Raw genomic sequence first — 18,196 nt, 5'->3', positions numbered from 1 at the left:
CCGGTCGACGAATCCTCGCGAAATTTTCAAAACTAATGGGGCGCTACGCTCCGCTCCTACCCTGAAAGTCTCGGGGGGGATTCGTCAAGCGGGGGCTGAGAAAAAAGGGGGGTCCCAAAACGCGTTTTTCCCATGCATTTTTCCATAGGACCTTTAGACACAGCTACAGCCCGAACGGCTGAACAGAGTTACTTGAAATTTGGCAGAGAGGTAGTCTACAGGTCAAGGAAGTGCCTTTTGTAGGTCTGGTGTAAATCTGTTCAGTAGTTCCTGAGAAAATAGCATTTAAATCAATATATATATCTGTGGCAGCTTACGGTGCGCTTACCGTGCGCTTATGGTAAGCTTACCGTACGCGTACGGTGCCGTGCGCGAGCGCGATTCTGATTGGCTGTTAGATCTTAGTAAACATTCGAATCGGTCGAAACCAGGAAGCGGCGGCCGCCATTTTCTCTCTCGCACTCTGAGGGGGGGGAGGAAAAACAAAGGTTGAAAACATGTAAAGGGGCAGGTTAGACAGCTCCTAACCACCTAGCCTTGATTAAGGTGTCTCAAAAGAACCCCCAAATTCAATTTTATTTTTTTTCGAAAAAACGCCGATTACGCTTACCGTACGCGTACGGTAAAAATTAATTATAAAAAAAAAATGTATCACCTTTTCCCACCCCCGTGTGCAAAAGGTGCCCGCAGGGCTCCTTTTGCGCATTGCATATTGGTAAATGGAACATTTAATAGATTACCTTTCACAACGAAGCGCATAATATGTCCTCCGTGTGCGGACGGTGCGCGAAGTGCATCGTGCGTACATGGCCCATCCAGCGTAACGTGGGCACGGCACTAACTGCGTAAAGTGGACGCGCGGTGCGCGAAGCGCACCGCGTGCTCACTGTGCGCGCACGGTGCGCGCACGGAACGAACTGCGTTAAGTGGGCGCGCACGCCACGAACGGCGTAAAGTAACTTAGCATTTAAAAAACCGTACAAATTCACTGAAAAACCATAGGTTTCACACACGTTATAGTTAGGAATTAGCATTTAAAAAAACCTTGCAAATTCACTGAAAAAACCATAGGTTTCACACATGTTATAGTTAGCTGGACATTTTACTGATAAAAAACCAATGAAATTCCCCCGTTATAGTTAGTGCAGGCAACTATAACTCACGCGACCGCAATCCTCTGCTGATGACATATGTGTCTTTATGAAAAAAAAATATTTGTAATATATGTATAGCTAAAATTTAATGGAAGAAGACATGGGCAAATAAGTGTCTAAATACAGTATTAGCATCAGCAGAGGATTGCGGTCGCGTGAGTTATAGTTGCCTGCACTAACTATAACGGGGGAATTTCATTGGTTTTTTATGAGTAAAATGTCCAGCTAACTACAACATGTGTGAAACCTATGGTTTTTTCAGTGAATATATATATGGTGGAGCCATGTGGTACATTACTGGCGTTACATAGACGATATATTTCTTATCTGGAATGGTTCAAAGGATGATGCCAGCAGATTTGTTGATGATATCAATGTTAATGATTTGAATTTGAAGTTCACTGCTTCCATTGACAATTGTTCTGTTGAGTTCCTTGATGTTTTGGTATACATTGACAGTAATACACTCTGCACTAAACTACATAGGAAGACAACTGCAGGTAACTCGATTCTATTTGCAGACAGTGCGCACCCACGTCACCTGATCAATAGTATACCTTACGGCGAATTCATTCGCATTCGCCGTATCTGTAGCTCTGATTCTGTCTCAACTGACTGTCAGAAGGCAGCTTTTGAAAGATTTCTTGACAGGGGTTACAAAGAAAGTCTTTTAATACATGCTCTCAATAAAGCGAATGCTATATCCAGGGCTACTCTTCTTCAACCTAGCATCAAGAATATTATGGTAACTCCTGAATCAGATCTGAAGTCCATTCGCCTAATAACTACATTCAGTTCTCAAGAAAATGCTATTCGCAAAAGTATCTACTCTGAATGGCCTATTGTTTTAACGGACAATATTTTGGGTCCCATCCTGCCTAAATTACCCTCTATCACTTTTAGGAAAGCGCCTTCTATGAGGGATGCCCTTGTAAGAACTATGCCTGTAGGTAATATCAAAGGCACCTGGCTGAATAAAACGGGTTTTTTTAAGTGTAACTCTTGCCGGGCCTGTACTTTTGCCACTAATAGTACACATTACAGAACAGCATTCAACAGTAAAGAAATTGCAATCCAAGGACATTTAACATGCCGCACAGAATATGCAATCTACAAAATTCATTGCACTTGCAATTTAGAGTATATAGGAAGTACCAAACTTCCTGTGCACAAACGAATTTTGCAGCACATTAGGGCCATAGTGAACTCTGACTCTAATTATCCAGTGGCCAGACATTTCAAAGCCATTCATGACAACAAGCTAAAAGACTTTGAATACACTGTCATAGGATCAGTTGCGAACCCCGGACGGGGAGGCAACCACGATAAACTATTGAGACAGAGAGAATCACATTTTATACTAGCCTTAGATACTAGAGCGCCAAATGGTCTGAATATCAATGAGGATCTTCATAATTTTCTATGATTGCTTGTATCTTGGTGCTGCTATGTACACTTTTTGCCTTTTAACTGTGTCCTTTTGCTATATTTTATGGAATATTAGGCCCTTATGTGACGTCTGAAAACTATGTGTCGTTCTTTCCTACTTAACCCCCTTTTTTTGCTGAATAGGTCTATGCACCTCTTGCACATTGTCGTTCTGGCATTTTTTAATATTTTATTTTTTCAGACTGCTTTCCAATTTTGGATTTTCAGCTCTTTCCTTGGCTATTGATCTTTTTTTATAAAATGAATCTGATATATTTAATCTTTTTAATGGCTTTTTAATATATTTATAAATCTAGTCTCTTTTGACTGGTTTTATTTATATATGCTGCTATTTTTGTCATTTTATACGTAATTGTGTCCTATACATTACGCATTTAGTTTTGTTTTCATTTCTTCTGGGTTCGTGTGTATTGGACACTGACTATTTTTGTTATATTTGACAGCCCATTCTTTGACAATATAGGTTCATTTAATTTGCCTTTTGGGAGGATAATATGCACTATGCATGAATTTGAGTACCACCCTAAACGGCATTTTTAGTATTGAATTTTTGTATTTTTATATATATTTATATATTTATACTATATTACTATTATTGTCTGTGTTGTAATTTATTATTGAACCCTGCTGCTAGCAATTGCGTATTTGCACATGACATGGATTCTGTTTTGATCATGCCTATTAGGATTTGCTTGTATATTGTATACAAAGGTCTTACCTTGCAGTCTGTCTTCTATTTTCTCTGATTGGTGCACAGTGGCTCTGTATTTATGAGCTCATTACACGGCGACGCATCATGTGATCAAGCTCCCTGTGTGGAGCGAAACGCGTCATGGAGGACACTGGTCCGAATATATTTTTGTTTTCTAACTTTGGGTATTAAATTTTTGCTTCACCCACTTCTGATTGTGAAATCAACGAGGATAGAAGAGCTTCCTTGGGCAAAGTAGACGCTCTGGATTATGCCCCCTCCCCAGCTACAGCTGCTACACTGGAGGATTTCCTAGATGGCGATAGAATCTTGGACTGTACGCCAGAAGACCATAACGCTACTGAACTAACCTGTAATACAGTAGTTTCTATTCACCAGGAGCATGTTAATGCATTAATGGTCTCTACAATGAATGATACGTTACGCCCTGACTCTGAGGAAGAGACAGAAATATTGGAAGAAACTAGGGGAAAGAGACCTTTTAGATCATGCAGAAGGCAACAAAGCAAGAGGGGGGGGTAAGACCATCCACAGGAGAAGAGTGGAAAATCACCGGCCGGATGGTTACATTTCCCCCAAATCCAAACCAAACGCAGAGATCACGAAGGAACCCAATATTACACTGAGCCCAGAGCAGTTTGATTTGCTAATTGAACGTATTGAGGCAGCGGTAGACCTAAAATTTAAGGCTTCCATTGACTGTCTTACAGTCAAATTGGACACCGCAAATGCGGAGATTAAAAGACTTGGAGGTCTACTGGATCAACAGCTGGTTAAATTCTCTCAGGTGAATCCCTTACCCCCTCATAATAGTATAGCAATTCCTAAAGTGACGGGAGGTAGTGCTACAAAAGCCCCCAACTCTCTATCCTTGATCCCTCCTGTTATTAGCCCGGTCCGCAAACCTACTGTTCCCCTAGCAATCCATCCTCTACCAGCAGATTTGGATGCTGATCAGGCGAGGGGATTGCAGAGACCTGGCCCCTTATATAACAATAACGTTGTACAAAGTAGATGCGTCAATACTATTAATTTGCCCCCAGAATGCGCTCCTTATGTCATCGTACTTGCAAATGTTCCGTTGTTTTGCTCAGGTAATACTGAGCCGCAAGTGGAAGCGCATGATTCTCTTAAAAACAAAGTGGTGGCCTGGTTAGGCGCTAAATGCGGTTTCCCTTCCAAACATGCTGGAGATATTATTACGACGAGGAGAGTGAATTGGATTGGCCCATCAAGGAAATCTTGTAGAGGGGATTGCGTGGTTGTGAATTTTAAATACCCACAACATGTGGCCACTGTCCTCCTGCGGGCAGCATCCCTGTTGGAGGACAGTAATAGTATCCGTGTTCGTCCACTGGGGTATTTTTACAACAAAGCCAATTTTCCCTCCTTGTCCAGACCAAGACCTTATCCATTTACCCCGGTAGGGCCCAGTCGGGCTCAGCAATGTTCTTTGCAGGGCCGTGATAATTCTAGTTTATTGGGTCCCCCCATTACAACGTATAACAGGTTTAATGTGCTCTCAGGCCTCGACCTCTGTGATTGACGGGGAGAGGGAGAGGGTACAGAGGACGCCGCTGTAGCGGCCCCAACATCAATGGTCCACGTCCCTTCTTCTGAGGCGGTCAAGAACAACTCACCAGAGATTATTACTAGTGACAATGGGGACACGGTTAGGCTGTTATCTTGGAACATTGCTGGGTTGCGGGCTAAGAAGGGAGACCCCAATTGGGAAAACTTTGTAAAGAGTTATGACGTTATTGCCTTGCAAGAGACTTGGGACTTGGAGTGTGACTACTGGATAGATGGCTTTACATCCTTCTTTGTCCCTGCCTTGCCTTCCCCAGCTGGACGGAACAAAGGCGGCCTCATGATGCTGGTTTCGGTGAATTTAAAAGGCAAATTGATTATGTTAGACTGCGCTTCCAAAAATGTTATCATTCTGGAGTTAACCTTAGAGGATGGTGGTAAATTATTGTTGGTTAACTGTTACAATGCTCCCAATAGTAATCCAGAATCCTCGCATTTTAATTGGTTATCAGATTTTTTAATTCTCTACGGAGACAAGCAAACCACTTTGTTTCGATTTATTTTAATGGGTGATTTTAATGTTCATTTGTGTTCAAAATGTGTTATGGTGGAATCGGAGGGGCCAGGCAGTGTGTCACCCCCTCATCTAGAACACACACAGAAGGGTCGAGCACTTGAACATGTACTGCAGGAAAATGAGTTATTTGAACCTGAATTTTATGACAATACTACACGGGTTGCCACCTACACAGGAAGGGCTAGCGATTCGATAATTGATTTTATTTTTATCTCGAGATATTTTCTTAATTATGTGATTACATATAATGCAATTGCTATGCCCATAAGTGATCATAATCCGGTTGGTTTGGTGTTAACAAATAGTGCCTTCTTGTCAAAATCTGTTGTTCTCCAGCGGACTATATTGCCTGTAAAAGAAAAGGATCAGGGGAGAAGACTTAAATGGGAGTCGGTTCTACCGGAATTTTTTTTTATAACTTTATCCAATTCAGTCGCGGAAGAGTTAATGGTGTGTGCCACCCCATCAGCTGGGCACAATGATATTATATCTTCCTTTGAAGATATTTGCCGGTTTGTGTCTAGCAGTCTTTTAGCCGAAGGGCAGGGGGCTAAACAATACCCGGCGAAAGGCTGGTTTGATAAAAATTGCAGTAAAGCTCATAACCGCCTTAAAAAAGCCCTCAACATCCGCCCAAGGGATAAGGAGCTTGTGGCACGATTGAGAAAGGATTATAACACGGCCATCACTCTGCGTAAAAATGAATTAAAAAGTAAAGCTTGGGAGGATTTAAGGGATAAAGCTACTCTAAAAAATAGTGCGGAGTTTTGGACAATAATAAATTCTCCATTTCTTACAGGCGCTCAAAACTCAGCACAGGAATTAAACATCTCAGAGGTCGATTGGCTATCCCATTTTGAAAAAATTTATGACAGTCACAGGGAGTCGGACCCTTTTATAACCCCCGTAAATGGTAGCCCCATGGAGCCTGTGAGTTTTGAAACCTGTGAGGTACTCAGAGCCATAGAGGAGACAGCAGGGCGCAAGGCCCCTGGCCCCGACGGAGTGCCAGCGGACATGTACAGGGCAAATCCACTGTTTTGGGCAAACATTTTAACTAGAGTTTTTAACGCTGCCGCAATAGTGGGTTTCCCTGAGTCCTGGTCTCTAGCTACAATCGTCCCAATATTTAAAAAAGGGCAGAGAGGAGATCCAAAATGCTATCGACCTATATCGCTTTTGGACTCCTCGGTAAAAATTTTAGGCAAGGTTGTCCTGGCGAGGATCTCCGCGTGGGCCAAGGGAAATAACATCCTATCCGAGGCACAATTCGGCTTTAGGTCAGGGAGGAGTACTGAGGACCAATGCCTCAACCTCCACCTCATACTGTCCAAATACACCAAAGCAAAAGGGGGCAGCTTATTCCTTGGTTTCATGGACCTGTCCACAGCTTTTGATCTTGTTAATAGATCTAAGCTGTGGGCAATGTTGCTGGAGATGGGCCTCGACAGTTCCTTGGTACACTTTCTGGTGGAGCTCCACAAAGATCTGAGGGCCCGTATTAGAATGACCACCGACGGAAAGTGTACCGAGAGCTTTAGATCCACTAGAGGGGTCCGCCAGGGATGCATCCTGGCGCCAATGTTGTTCACGCTCTACGTGAACTCTTTGGAGGGTTACCTAACGTCTGCCACAAAAGATTTCCCGAGCATGGGGGGTGCACCAATTCCGGTGCTCCTCTATGCCGATGACGCGGTACTCATAGCTAGGACCCCAGTTGCCCTACAAAAGTTACTTGATGCCTTTTGTAATTTTAGGACTAGTCTCGACCTGGTGATCAACAAAAGTAAATCACATACCATGTCTGTAGGATGTGGTATGCGTAAAGAAAAATCCTTTTTCTGTGACGGAGAGGTGATTACTAGTGTCAAGGTCTTTACCTACTTGGGTGTGATTTTTGATCAGAGGGGAACCTGGACACCGCAGGTAACATCTAAAATGAATGCGGTAAGAAGCTCATATGCTGCAATTCTGGGTTTTGCTAAGAGATTGGGGGGGAAACCTATGGAGGCTATTATGGCCATCTATAAAGCCAAGACAATTGCAATGGCTAGATATGGTGCAGCAGTCTGGGGTTACGTTAATTCTAAAGATATCCAGACTGAGGAAAACAAATTTTTTCGCTCACTGCTGGGTTTACCCCAGTCAACTGCTACCTTCTCAGTACACCTAGAGCTGGGAATGGGTTACATCCTAGACATAATAAATCTAGCTCCACTATTGATGTGGATAAAGCTTTGGCTTAACCCAAACCTTAGCCTTAATCATCGGATCATCAAAGATTGTCTCCAACTTGATCACAGAAGGGACATTCAGTGGCTGTCTTACATTGAAACTATGACAGCACTTTTGGGACGCCCTGAAATCTTTAGTAGACCTGAAGCCTTGTGTAGAGCTGACCTGCCGTGGGTGAAAATAAATTTTCTGAGAATTCGCATGGCCGAGCGCGAAGCCCACGATTTATGTAAACCCTCTGTGAGGGCTCATGTTCTGATATCTCCATCCTGTGTGCTGGCCCCTTAATTAATAACGGTAACCAACCCATTTCATAGATGGCTTTTATCCAAATTTCGGTTTAACCAAATTTATACGGTGCTGTGGGATGTGAAAGACTGGTGCAAGCTGGAGGAATCGGCCCCATGCAAATGTGATGGTTTCTCTATTCAGGATAACGCCCATTTTTTGTTCTTTTGTTCCTTCTATCATGAACCGCGCACAAGATACTTAAAATCTATTTTGAAGGACCTGGGCTTTATCCAGTATAAGCCTGCACTGTTTTATTTACAGATGTTGCTCTCTCCTCTAATTATGTACTGCACTGCTAGTTTTCTAGCCGCATCTGTGAGATGCAAGAGAATAAGGCTAAGATTGGAAGAACAATAGAAATTTGGATCCATCTATATTGCTCATTCGAGTGCTTTTTTTTTTAATGTATTTTATGCAATTATCGCCCTTTTAACCTGCTTTTTAAATTTATCAACTGTTTAATATTGTATTAAATTTATCAACTGTTTTATAGATGAACTTTTGATATTTGCTGTAGAATGCTTTTATGATTTTAATTAATCGAATAAAGTGGAATTTGACTTGATTGTGGACTGACTACTTTTGGGATTGGAGGCGAGAGGTCCGTGCCTACATCTCCGCCGTGAGAAGAGCGGATTGGACTATTTATATATATATATATATATAGAGAGAGTGAGTGACAATACAGAACACTACAAGAAAGAGTTCTAAAAACACTCAGACAAGAGACTGACACCTGGCGAGTTAAGGATTGAATTTGTAACTAACTTTCCACCTGTTTGTGGAGATCTTCACCAACGCCAATGCTTGTTCTTTTAGGCTCAGAGAGGTTAAGTGATTTGCTCAGCATCACAGGATGCTCAGCTGTTGCGGATACTTGAACCTGGCTCCCAAGTTCCAAAGGCAGCAGCTCTGTCCATAGCACCACATCCTCTCCCATATCTGTGGCGAGTTTGGTTATTTTTTACAAACATCACGTTATTCTTGGCCCTGCCTTGGTCATAGAATGAAATCGGCCATGGTTGAGGCTATGCACAACCTCTGCGTGGAGCACAATCAAGGCCAATTTCCTGATCTTGCGTGACTTATTAGTGGAAATTGGCACTTTCGACCAGTGCTTAATTTGAGCTGGTGGTTGATGATGGGGGCCGCAGGCACTTATTTTAGGGGACTGGCACTTGCTTTTTCACATCAGATATTCCCCGAGAGCAAGAGAGGGAAAAACACAAAATCGGAAAAAAGGAATTAAAGAAAGACGGAAAAGCAGTCACAGAGGGAGAAAGCAGGATCCTGCAAGAGTAAGATAGAGGGACAGGCAGTGCATTAAATGACAGGTACTGTCCAGTACTGGAGTGCCTGCACTTCATTAATTTGAACGGGACAGTACTTGCACTTCTCCTCACTGCTGCAATACATATATTGGGAGTGTACCGGTACTCCAAATGGGGGAGTACCTGCAGGTCTAGGTTTCCATTTAAAAACTGGGGACAGGGAGTGGCTGGTAGTGCATTAAAGAGGTATGAGGTGGAGTCTAGACTACCAGCCTTGATATTTGTCACGTTAATGTTAAATACCACTGGCCGCAGATTCTGAGCAGAGATTTGGGCACCAGCATGCCTTATTTTACAAATTAAGCACTGCCAACCCCAATATGCTTATCTACTGCATATGTGATTTTGACATACGATGCCAGGTTATTGAATGATTCTCTTCATTGGTTGTTGAGGAAAATGATTGCATTTTCTTGTGACATCATACTTCTTGACACAGCAAGGATAAACTCGTAGCGCACGTTGCATCCAGATGGCCTTCATAAAGGTGGGAACCAGGCAGGCAGACCCTCAGCAATGTCGAGAGATGTTTCATATATATATATATATATATACATATATATACACACACACACACACCAAGTCTAAAAGTGCGGGGCACACTCCCAGTCAGAACGTTCAATTCGAGGCAAGAAGCAGACATCACCCAACACCAGCAGAGCCTGACCCGTTTCGGGACTACGCCCTTCTTCTGAGGCGACTCTGCATACTGAGCGACTGCCAACCACAAGACTCCAGTATTCCTCCCATTTTATTGTTCCAACAATCAAACTCAGGTGAGAAAAAATAAACCAATTGCATTCTGGGACTGGTAGTCTTTATCCATGACACCCCAGTGGGCTGGTGGCAGGCATCCAGTAAAATATTAAAAACATCACAGGTGTATTTGCTGAGTTCTCACCCGTTCAAGTCTGTGCCAGATTAGTACGCTCCGCTGATTTCCACACCAGCAGCGGAACCGCTATGGTTTGCAGTGGTGCAGCCCCCTGGCCAGGTCGGCCGGATTATATCAAATCCGGCTTTCAGAGTTATTTGTGGAATAGGATTTCACTGCTGAAATATTGATAACTTAAATCATTTACAAGCAAAATTGTTGCGGCATTTCCTTTTACAATCAAAATTTGTGCAGCATTTCCTTTTACAATCCATTTTCTACGTTTTTGGCCTAGTGGAAAAATCTTACTGTAATATGGACTGGATGAAATCTGTTTTGTTCCAATTTGCAGCGCCAAGCCAAAAGAAGGGGATACACAAGTACTAACGCTCCCTTTTCATCAGTGAAATGGTTCTGTGGGATGGCCCCCGGTAGTCTGGTAGGACAGCTTGGTTTATAATATATATATATATATATATCTATAGCACATACACTTAAGTAATAGTCCACAAATCAAGGGTATACTTCTGTTTTTCCTCATTATGATAAAAAGCGGAGCCAATTATGACGGACAAACATTTTTATGCTTAAACTCTTGCTGTAAGAAAGGATCCGTCTATTTCGGATGCAAACTTGTATTAATAGCAGCACTGTGTTACCTAGCCTCTATCTCCATCTTTACTATTACACAAGGCTTTTATGTTAGGTTTAGGTGTATGTTCCACCTCCGTTACACCAGCAAGAATCGCGAAAACCAGTTAACATAAGTGCTCCACTATTATAATATCACATAAACAAAACATCACACTGCTGTGCGATGTGCAAGAATTGAGACTCCCCCCCCCCCCCTCCAGCCAACGTTGCAGCGCATAGCACAGCACGCCGTAAGCCACTCGAATATGTGCTATAAAAAACTCTTCTTAAATAAAGTTCAAAAGTTTGTGAAAAAATGTTGTTAGACTTCCAGCCTTTGTATATTTTTAGAGTTTGCATTCAAAGTGGGAAAACACAGGCCATAGAACATTTTCCATCACAAGAATTAGTTACATATTTGCTATAAAACTTTCACTGTCAAACAATAACACAGGAACTAATACTCTTTATTTTAATATCTTGTGTACTTACTATAATTTTAACAAATAATATCTAGCCACCTTCTCTCGCATTCACCCATTCTCTCTCTCTCAAAAAACTAACACTATTGCTTATTCTATCTCTCTTTCTGTCACCATTTCTCTTTCCTCTGTTTATCATTATTTCTATTCTATTGCTCGCCTCAAAAACAAACTCACTCTGTCTTTCTCACATATTTATTTCTATGACCCTACACAAATCCTCTTACCTCACTGTTTCATTCTCTATCTCCCACCGCAATACTTTTATATATATATGATATAATACTAATTTCACACTCTAGGTCATGGGTACTCACAAACTTTCTCTCGGGGGCCAAATTTACAGTGTGGTTTGTGGCAGAGGGCTGCACCGGTGGGGGCGGGGCAGTGGGGAAGGGGGCAGGGCTAGAGCAAAAAAAAAAAACTGTGACCATGAGGTTGAACACAGGCCCCTGCAGCGGACGCCTTCGTCCACTGAGCCACCAGACCCGGCATTCACACATCTCTATCTATCTATCTATCTCTCGCTCTGTCTCCCTCCCTCCCTCTATCACTCTCTCTCTATCACTCTCCCTCTCTCTGTCTCCCTCTCTCTTTATCTATCTCTATCTCTCTCTCTCTCTCTCCCTCTGTCTCACTCACTCTGTCTCCCTTTCTCTCTCCCTCCCTCCGTCTCCCTCCCTCTGTCTCTGTCTCACTCACTCTGTGTCTCCCTCCCTCTGTCTCCCTCCCTCTCTCTGTCTCCCTCTCTCTCCGTCTCCCTCCCTCTCTCTCTGTCTGCCTCTCTCTGTCTCCCTCTGTCTCCCTCTCTCCGTCTCCCTCCCTCCGTCTCCCTCCCTCCGTCTCCCTCCCTCCGTCCGTCTCCCTCCGTCTCCCTCCCTCCGTCTCCCTCCCTCTGTCTCACTCACTCGGTTTGTCTCCCTCTCTCTCTCCGTCTCCCTCCCTCCATCTCCCTCCCTCTGTCTCCCTCCCTCTCTCTCTGTCTGTCTCCCTCCCTCCATCTCCCTCTCTCTCTGTCTCCCTCCCTCTCCCTTCTTCCCTCTCCCTGTCTCCCTCCCTCTCTCTCCCCCTCCCTCTCTCTCTCCCTCTGTCTCCCTCCCTCCCTCCCTCTCTCTCTCTCTGTCTCCCTGCCTCTCTCTCTCCCTCCCTCTCCCTGTCTCCCGCCCACTCCCTGTCTCCCTCCCTCTCTCAATCAGTTTGTCTCCCTTTCTCTCTGTCTCCGTCCCGCTCTGTCTCCCTCCCTCTCTCTCTCTCTGTCTCACTCACGCTGTTTGTCTCCCTCTCTCCGTCTCCCTCCCTCCCTCTCCCTCTGTTCTCCCTCCCTCCCTCTCCCTCTGTCTCCTTGTCTGTCTCCCTCTCTCTCTCTGTCTCTCCCTCTCTGTCTCCCGCTCTCTGTCTTCCCCCTCCCTCTGTCACACTCTGTCTTCCTTCTTCTGTAAACTCTCCCGCTGCTCTCACTAGCTGCTGCCCCCCCCCCCTCACCTCACCCTGCTACCCAGCGCTGAGACAGCTTCCCTGGAACACACACAGCCGCACCCAAGTACTTCACAGGTCTTTTAAAGACCATTCACTTGTTAATGAGGCTTTGTTGAATTTCACCTCTTCTTAGCGCCCCTGCATCTCCACTCAAAAGTGCCCCTGCATCTCCACTCAATCAGAGTGGAGATGCAGGGGCGCTAAGAAGAGGTGAAATACAACAAAGCCTTATTAACAAGTGAATGTTTTTTAAAAGAATCGCCCGGCCCCCATAGCTCCGCGCTGCTGCAACCGGCAATATAAAAAAACAGAGGTATGTTGCCTGCAAGGTCCATGGGCCGCCACGGAAGGCTTGCCAGGCCGCTGGCGGCCCGCGGGCCGTACTATGAGTACCCGTGACGTGCTCTAGGTTATATACAAATAAGCAGGAATGCGTATACCATTTTATTATAACTTTTCAACATACTACACAGCAGCAACACTGCTCTAAAATAGAACATACTACCACTACCCCCTCTTCTCTTGAAATCTCACTGCCACATCTCACACTGCCTAACCCCTCTCTATACTGCCTGCTCACGCATGCTACCTTCATGCTCTGCACGAGTCCACCACTTGCCGCCCCTCTAGATAACTCTCCAATGCATCCTTCTATCTCTCGTACTCTCTCTAATCCCTCTCTCTTGCATTCTTCCCCCATTCTCATATAGTTCACTTCAGGACTTCAAGCACAATTTCTTTTCAAAACTTTTTCAAGGTTTCCTTCCCTCAAACCACACTCTCCTCCTCTTCTTGGGGTGTCTTATGCGTACGCAGGTCCTCTCTCTCTATGCGTTTGTGGCCTGCTCTCCCCTTCTTTCTCACACACTCCTTTGCCCCTCTGTCTTGAGTTCCATCACCACTTCATGTACTAACCACCTATCCCTCTATTTTTAGGTCGAGCCTAGCGCAGCACGCATGCGCTGCCCTGCGCGGCTTCTTGTAACTACTCTATGTGGGTCTGACTTCCCCCACGCATAGAATTGGGTTTTGCATGTGTCTGTCAAGAATGAAAGCACGCAAATGGCTAAAGGCGGGTGCATGTCCCACCTCTTTTTGTAATGTTGACTCCCATGGCGTTTTGCTCTCGGGGCGAGCAGCGGCGCGCTGGGTGGTAGATATATTCCTGTGCCCGCCACACCACTCCTCTTGAGCTGCTTGTTTTCATTTGCAGCCTGCGCTCCACATTTGCACCCCCTCCCACTCTTCCTTGTTTGTTATTTGTAGCGCGGTCCGCTTCCACTTTGGGGACCGCGCTTGTTTATTTAATTAATTTGCCGCACAATTTGCTTTCACTTTTGTGGCCATTCTTGTTCCTTCTGTTTTTTTAACAGCACATTACAAGCGCCACAACTTTCTGGATTGACAGTTAACTACATAACTTCCAGTTAATTAGATATCCCAGCAGCGCACACACATTCACAGTTCCTTATCATATTCATACCTTTTCAAAACTAATCACTGAAACGGCATAGCTGGTATGTCATGGGCTGCACGAAGCTTTCAAATTCATATAATTAGCAGACTTCCTAGATTAACACATAAACATACATCTTTTGCTCGGCTTTACCTCGCCACTGCTTACTGCTACTTTGTGCGACCACTGTGTTTACTAACAAAAAATGCCTGTTTTTGAGAAACCCATGTTAATTATTGGGCAGTTATGCAAAATTTCTTCCAGCACATGCTGGTAGGCCGCTAGGGCTTTGACATTTACCATTGTACACTAGACCTGTCAACGTGAAAAAAAAAAGGGGAAACATTCTGCATGAAATTACACCCACGGAGGGAGGATCGCTCTCCTACAAATACGGTGCGTGGCTCCTGCGTATTTTATTTACTTGTTTAGTTTGCCTGCTTCTTTTATTTTACTGTTTTCGTTTTATATTTTTGATCTGAAAGGCAATGTGCCAAAAACAATTTATAGGAGGGTTATTTTACCCAACTGGAAATGCGTAGTACTTGCTGAGGCCTTCCTTGTCTAACTGTGTGTTGCTAATGCTTTTTTGTGCTGTTCTCTGATGGCTTCATTTTACTGTTGAGTGCATCGCCCGCTGCATGCTGTGCTGTTATTGGGTCCCTCCTCACATGGCGAGACCTATTGGCTTCGCCAATGCTTGTTCTTTCTTCCTATTCAGTGCAGCTCTCACCACTATCTATTCACGATAAAAAAACACTTCCACTACACAAATGCATCTCACCCCACAGAATTCCACAACTAACAATTCCAACGCAATCCACATATTTCCAGTCCACAACACATACATCCACTATACTCCAAGCCAAAACACATAGGTAAAAAACATTGTCATTTAAAACGCCCATAGCTCTAACTCTTGCAAATTCTAGACCTATTGCATTGCAAATGCTTGTATATAGAGTGCTGTAGCTTTACAGTGTCTCCCTGTGCTCTGAAAAGACAGTAAATAAGAAAGCACCTTAGGGCTTTATAACAATGCAAAGAAACAAAACAAATAATGCATAATAATCTACCCCTTAAGGGCGTCCTACACGCTGCAGCACATCTCATCCTAGGCCTGAAGAAATATGGTCACATCCCCCCATCCTGGTGGCCCTCCATCGGCTCCCCTTGCAGGCTCGCACCACCTTCAAAACCAGCTGCATTTAGTGCTTCATTTGAGCTGCTGGGGGCCATCGGCGCTCATTTTTTGGGGATCGGCATGTATTTTTGTCCATCAGACATTTACCGAGAGCAACAGAGGGAAAAACACACAAAGCGGAAAGATTGAAGAAAACAAAACACCACACAGGGAGAAAGTGGGAACCTGCACGGTGAGTCAAAGGGGCAGGGAGTGTGTGCCAGTAAATGGAAGAGCGATGAGGTCGAATCGAGACTATGCAGCCTTGGTATTCAGTGCACCACCATTTAATTGCCCTGACTGCGGGCTTCTGAGCCTTGGGCACCGGTACTCATTCTTTTACAAATTAAGCGCTGGCGCCATCATTTACAAAGCCATCACGACCAACACCCTGCTTATCTTGCAGACAAGCTCACCATCTCTGATGGTTCCCGGCACACGGGTAGGCAGAACACCATCAGACTGCAGACTAAGAACAGTAAAAAAAAAAAAAAAAAAAAAAAAGGCAGGAGGCCTTTTCCATCCATGCATCCAGGATCTGGAACAACGCCCTGTATCCATCCGGACCACTCTAACCCTACTCCAGTTGGGGAACAAGTTGAAGACTCCCCTCTTTAAAGAACGCTGCATCACACTGCATTAACAGTCCACATCACGGCTTCCTCTCCTGTTACTCGTAAACTTTAAGCTCGCCATGTACAGCGCTTCTCGCTATTTTGGCTAGGTTTGCGCTATAGAAATAACACAAAAAGCAAACTGGGTGCATTGTGAGCAAAAGAACGATGAATTAAACCCAAATCTGTGACTGGGGGTGAGTGGTTGAAAAGTTTCAGCGCTCTGTCCATCAGCTCCTTGTGTTTGCTTTGTTCGCCCTAAGTTGGCAGAGTGTGCCCAGGCGTGTGTCCCAGGCTTGCTGTGGCACTGGGTTCAGGCTAGCCTGTCTGGGTGTCACACCAAAACCGGTCCCAGGATGCTTGTTTCTGGTCCAAGGAGGACATGACCTGGCAGTTCGGGCTGGACTGTCTCCACAAGGAACAGGGTCAGGACTGATTTGCATATGGCTGGGTCCAAACTAGGGTGGTGAAGTGAGCAACAGAACCATGGATTAAACCCAGATCTGTGACTGGGGGGTGAGGGGTTGAAAAATGACAGCACTCCGTCCATCATCTTGACATGTTTGTTATCATATCATACTTCTAGTGCTGAAAGTCAAACTGCAACCCCCAGAATGCAAATACCTCGTATGGTGACTCTAGGTGAAACATTTGTCAAAACGTGTTCAGTACCTCGGCATCTCATCCGGCGTTTCATGGCTGCAAAACTATGCTCAAAGAACACCCACTTTCTTTCTAAACAGTCTATAATTTGCTGTACAGCCCCCTTAGTTTCAAAGCGCTAGGCGTTACTATTTTCTAACTTATTTTTTAACTGGTCCCCAGAATGATGAAATGCTGAGAATCCACACCCCGAGCTTCGGGTTGCACACAGATACATACAACAGGTGTATGAAATCAAACAGGGACCTTACCGTCTACGCGGGTGTGGAGTCTGAAAACACACACTGCGTCGGTCGGGAGCAGCGCCGAGAAGGTGTAACCTGTAGCTCCTCTTCCAGTGTCTCCCTAGACGACACCTGTGCTCGCAGCCAGCACCGCAGGGCGCGTCGATCCCGCCCTGGGAGGAGGAACTTCTTATCTTTAGCTGGAACGTGGCCCAGTGTCATGGCTGACCACTTCAGCCACACCTGTCTTCGTAAAAGTTGCATTCTGGGACTTGTAGTTTGGTTTCATCTGACAGGACTGGCTAAAGGTTTTCTAGAAGCAGGTAGGTTTATCTCGGAGCAAAACCTAAACAAATGTATAAATGACTCACCGCACAAAGCGTGACGTGACGAAGCGAATGCTGAGGAAGTAAACATGCAACCTGGCAACTTAGCGCCCAACCTCGAACCCCACACTCAGAAGCTTCAAAGCGCTTCAGTTTCATCCGTGATGATTAAACCGGGAGATGATCTTCGTGCCCTTCACCGCTGAACCTAACCCGAAGGTCCCTACAGCCCCTCAATGAGGTTTCGCAGCGCTCTATCTAAGCATCGGCGCCTTACAGAACCAGTCGGCGTACATTTCCTGAAGAGAACCACTTCCCGGCACAACTTGGGCAGCTCCCTCCCTCCCTCTCTCGAAACTGGCTTTGCAAACAGGTCTCCCTCCGGGGACGACGCCCATCCCGGCCGTATGAATACTGGCACCACCTACGGCAGGAGCACCTGCACCCTAACAACCTGTGACGAGGGCGCCCGTCTCGAGCAGCAGCCCAGCCCCAGCGGGGTAAGGAGCTGGCCCAGGAGCACACAGTGCGTCAGTCGCGGACGTGGTCTCCGTGTCTCAGTGCTAACAAAGGACAGGGAATCCTTTCAATTGAATTGTGTGGTGGGGGCTGGGGAAGATGTGTAGTGTAATACTGCAACAGCTAAATGAAAGGACCTCCCTCCCCTGGGTAAGCTTCGGGGGAGAGGGGATGTTACACCACCTATACATATATTCTCTAGTGAATAGTTGGGTGCAGGGGCTTTCAGTGGGGCATGGTGAGGTGTCTGTTGGATTTCACCATGGATTTTTACATGTCCACACAGACAACAAGCATTGGCATAGCTAATAGGTCTCGCTTTTGGGACCTTATAAGTATTTAGTTATCCAGCACAATTTCCTTGGTGCAACAACATCAAGTGTTGCATGGCTAAACACTTATAAGGTCGCAAAGGCGAGACCTATTGGCTATGCCAATCCTTGTTTTAACAGTTCCCCTACTTTTTG

The 18,196-nt window shown here is 45.0% G+C and overlaps 1 protein-coding gene across 2 annotated transcripts in view; it reads right to left on the bottom strand.

Annotated features, from left to right (window-relative positions):
- LOC146782638 (calpain-5-like) overlaps nucleotides 1–17,521 on the bottom strand; it is a 142,412-nt gene extending 124,891 nt beyond the window's left edge. Inside the window, exon 1 of one of the 2 annotated variants that reach the window (XM_085640024.1) lies at nucleotides 16,912–17,521. The gene's annotated coding sequence lies outside the window, so the exon portion shown is untranslated. The remainder of the gene's footprint in view (nucleotides 1–16,911) is intronic. The other variant, XM_085640025.1, reaches the window with a different exon arrangement.
- Nucleotides 17,522–18,196: the final 675 nt, after the last annotated feature.

This window comes from Triturus cristatus, chromosome 12, assembly GCF_964204655.1.
Source record: "Triturus cristatus chromosome 12, aTriCri1.1, whole genome shotgun sequence".
In the NCBI taxonomy this organism is placed as follows: Eukaryota; Metazoa; Chordata; class Amphibia; order Caudata; family Salamandridae; genus Triturus; species Triturus cristatus.
Note: the sequence above shows the minus strand (reverse complement) of the source record. Positions and strands in the feature narration are given on the sequence as shown.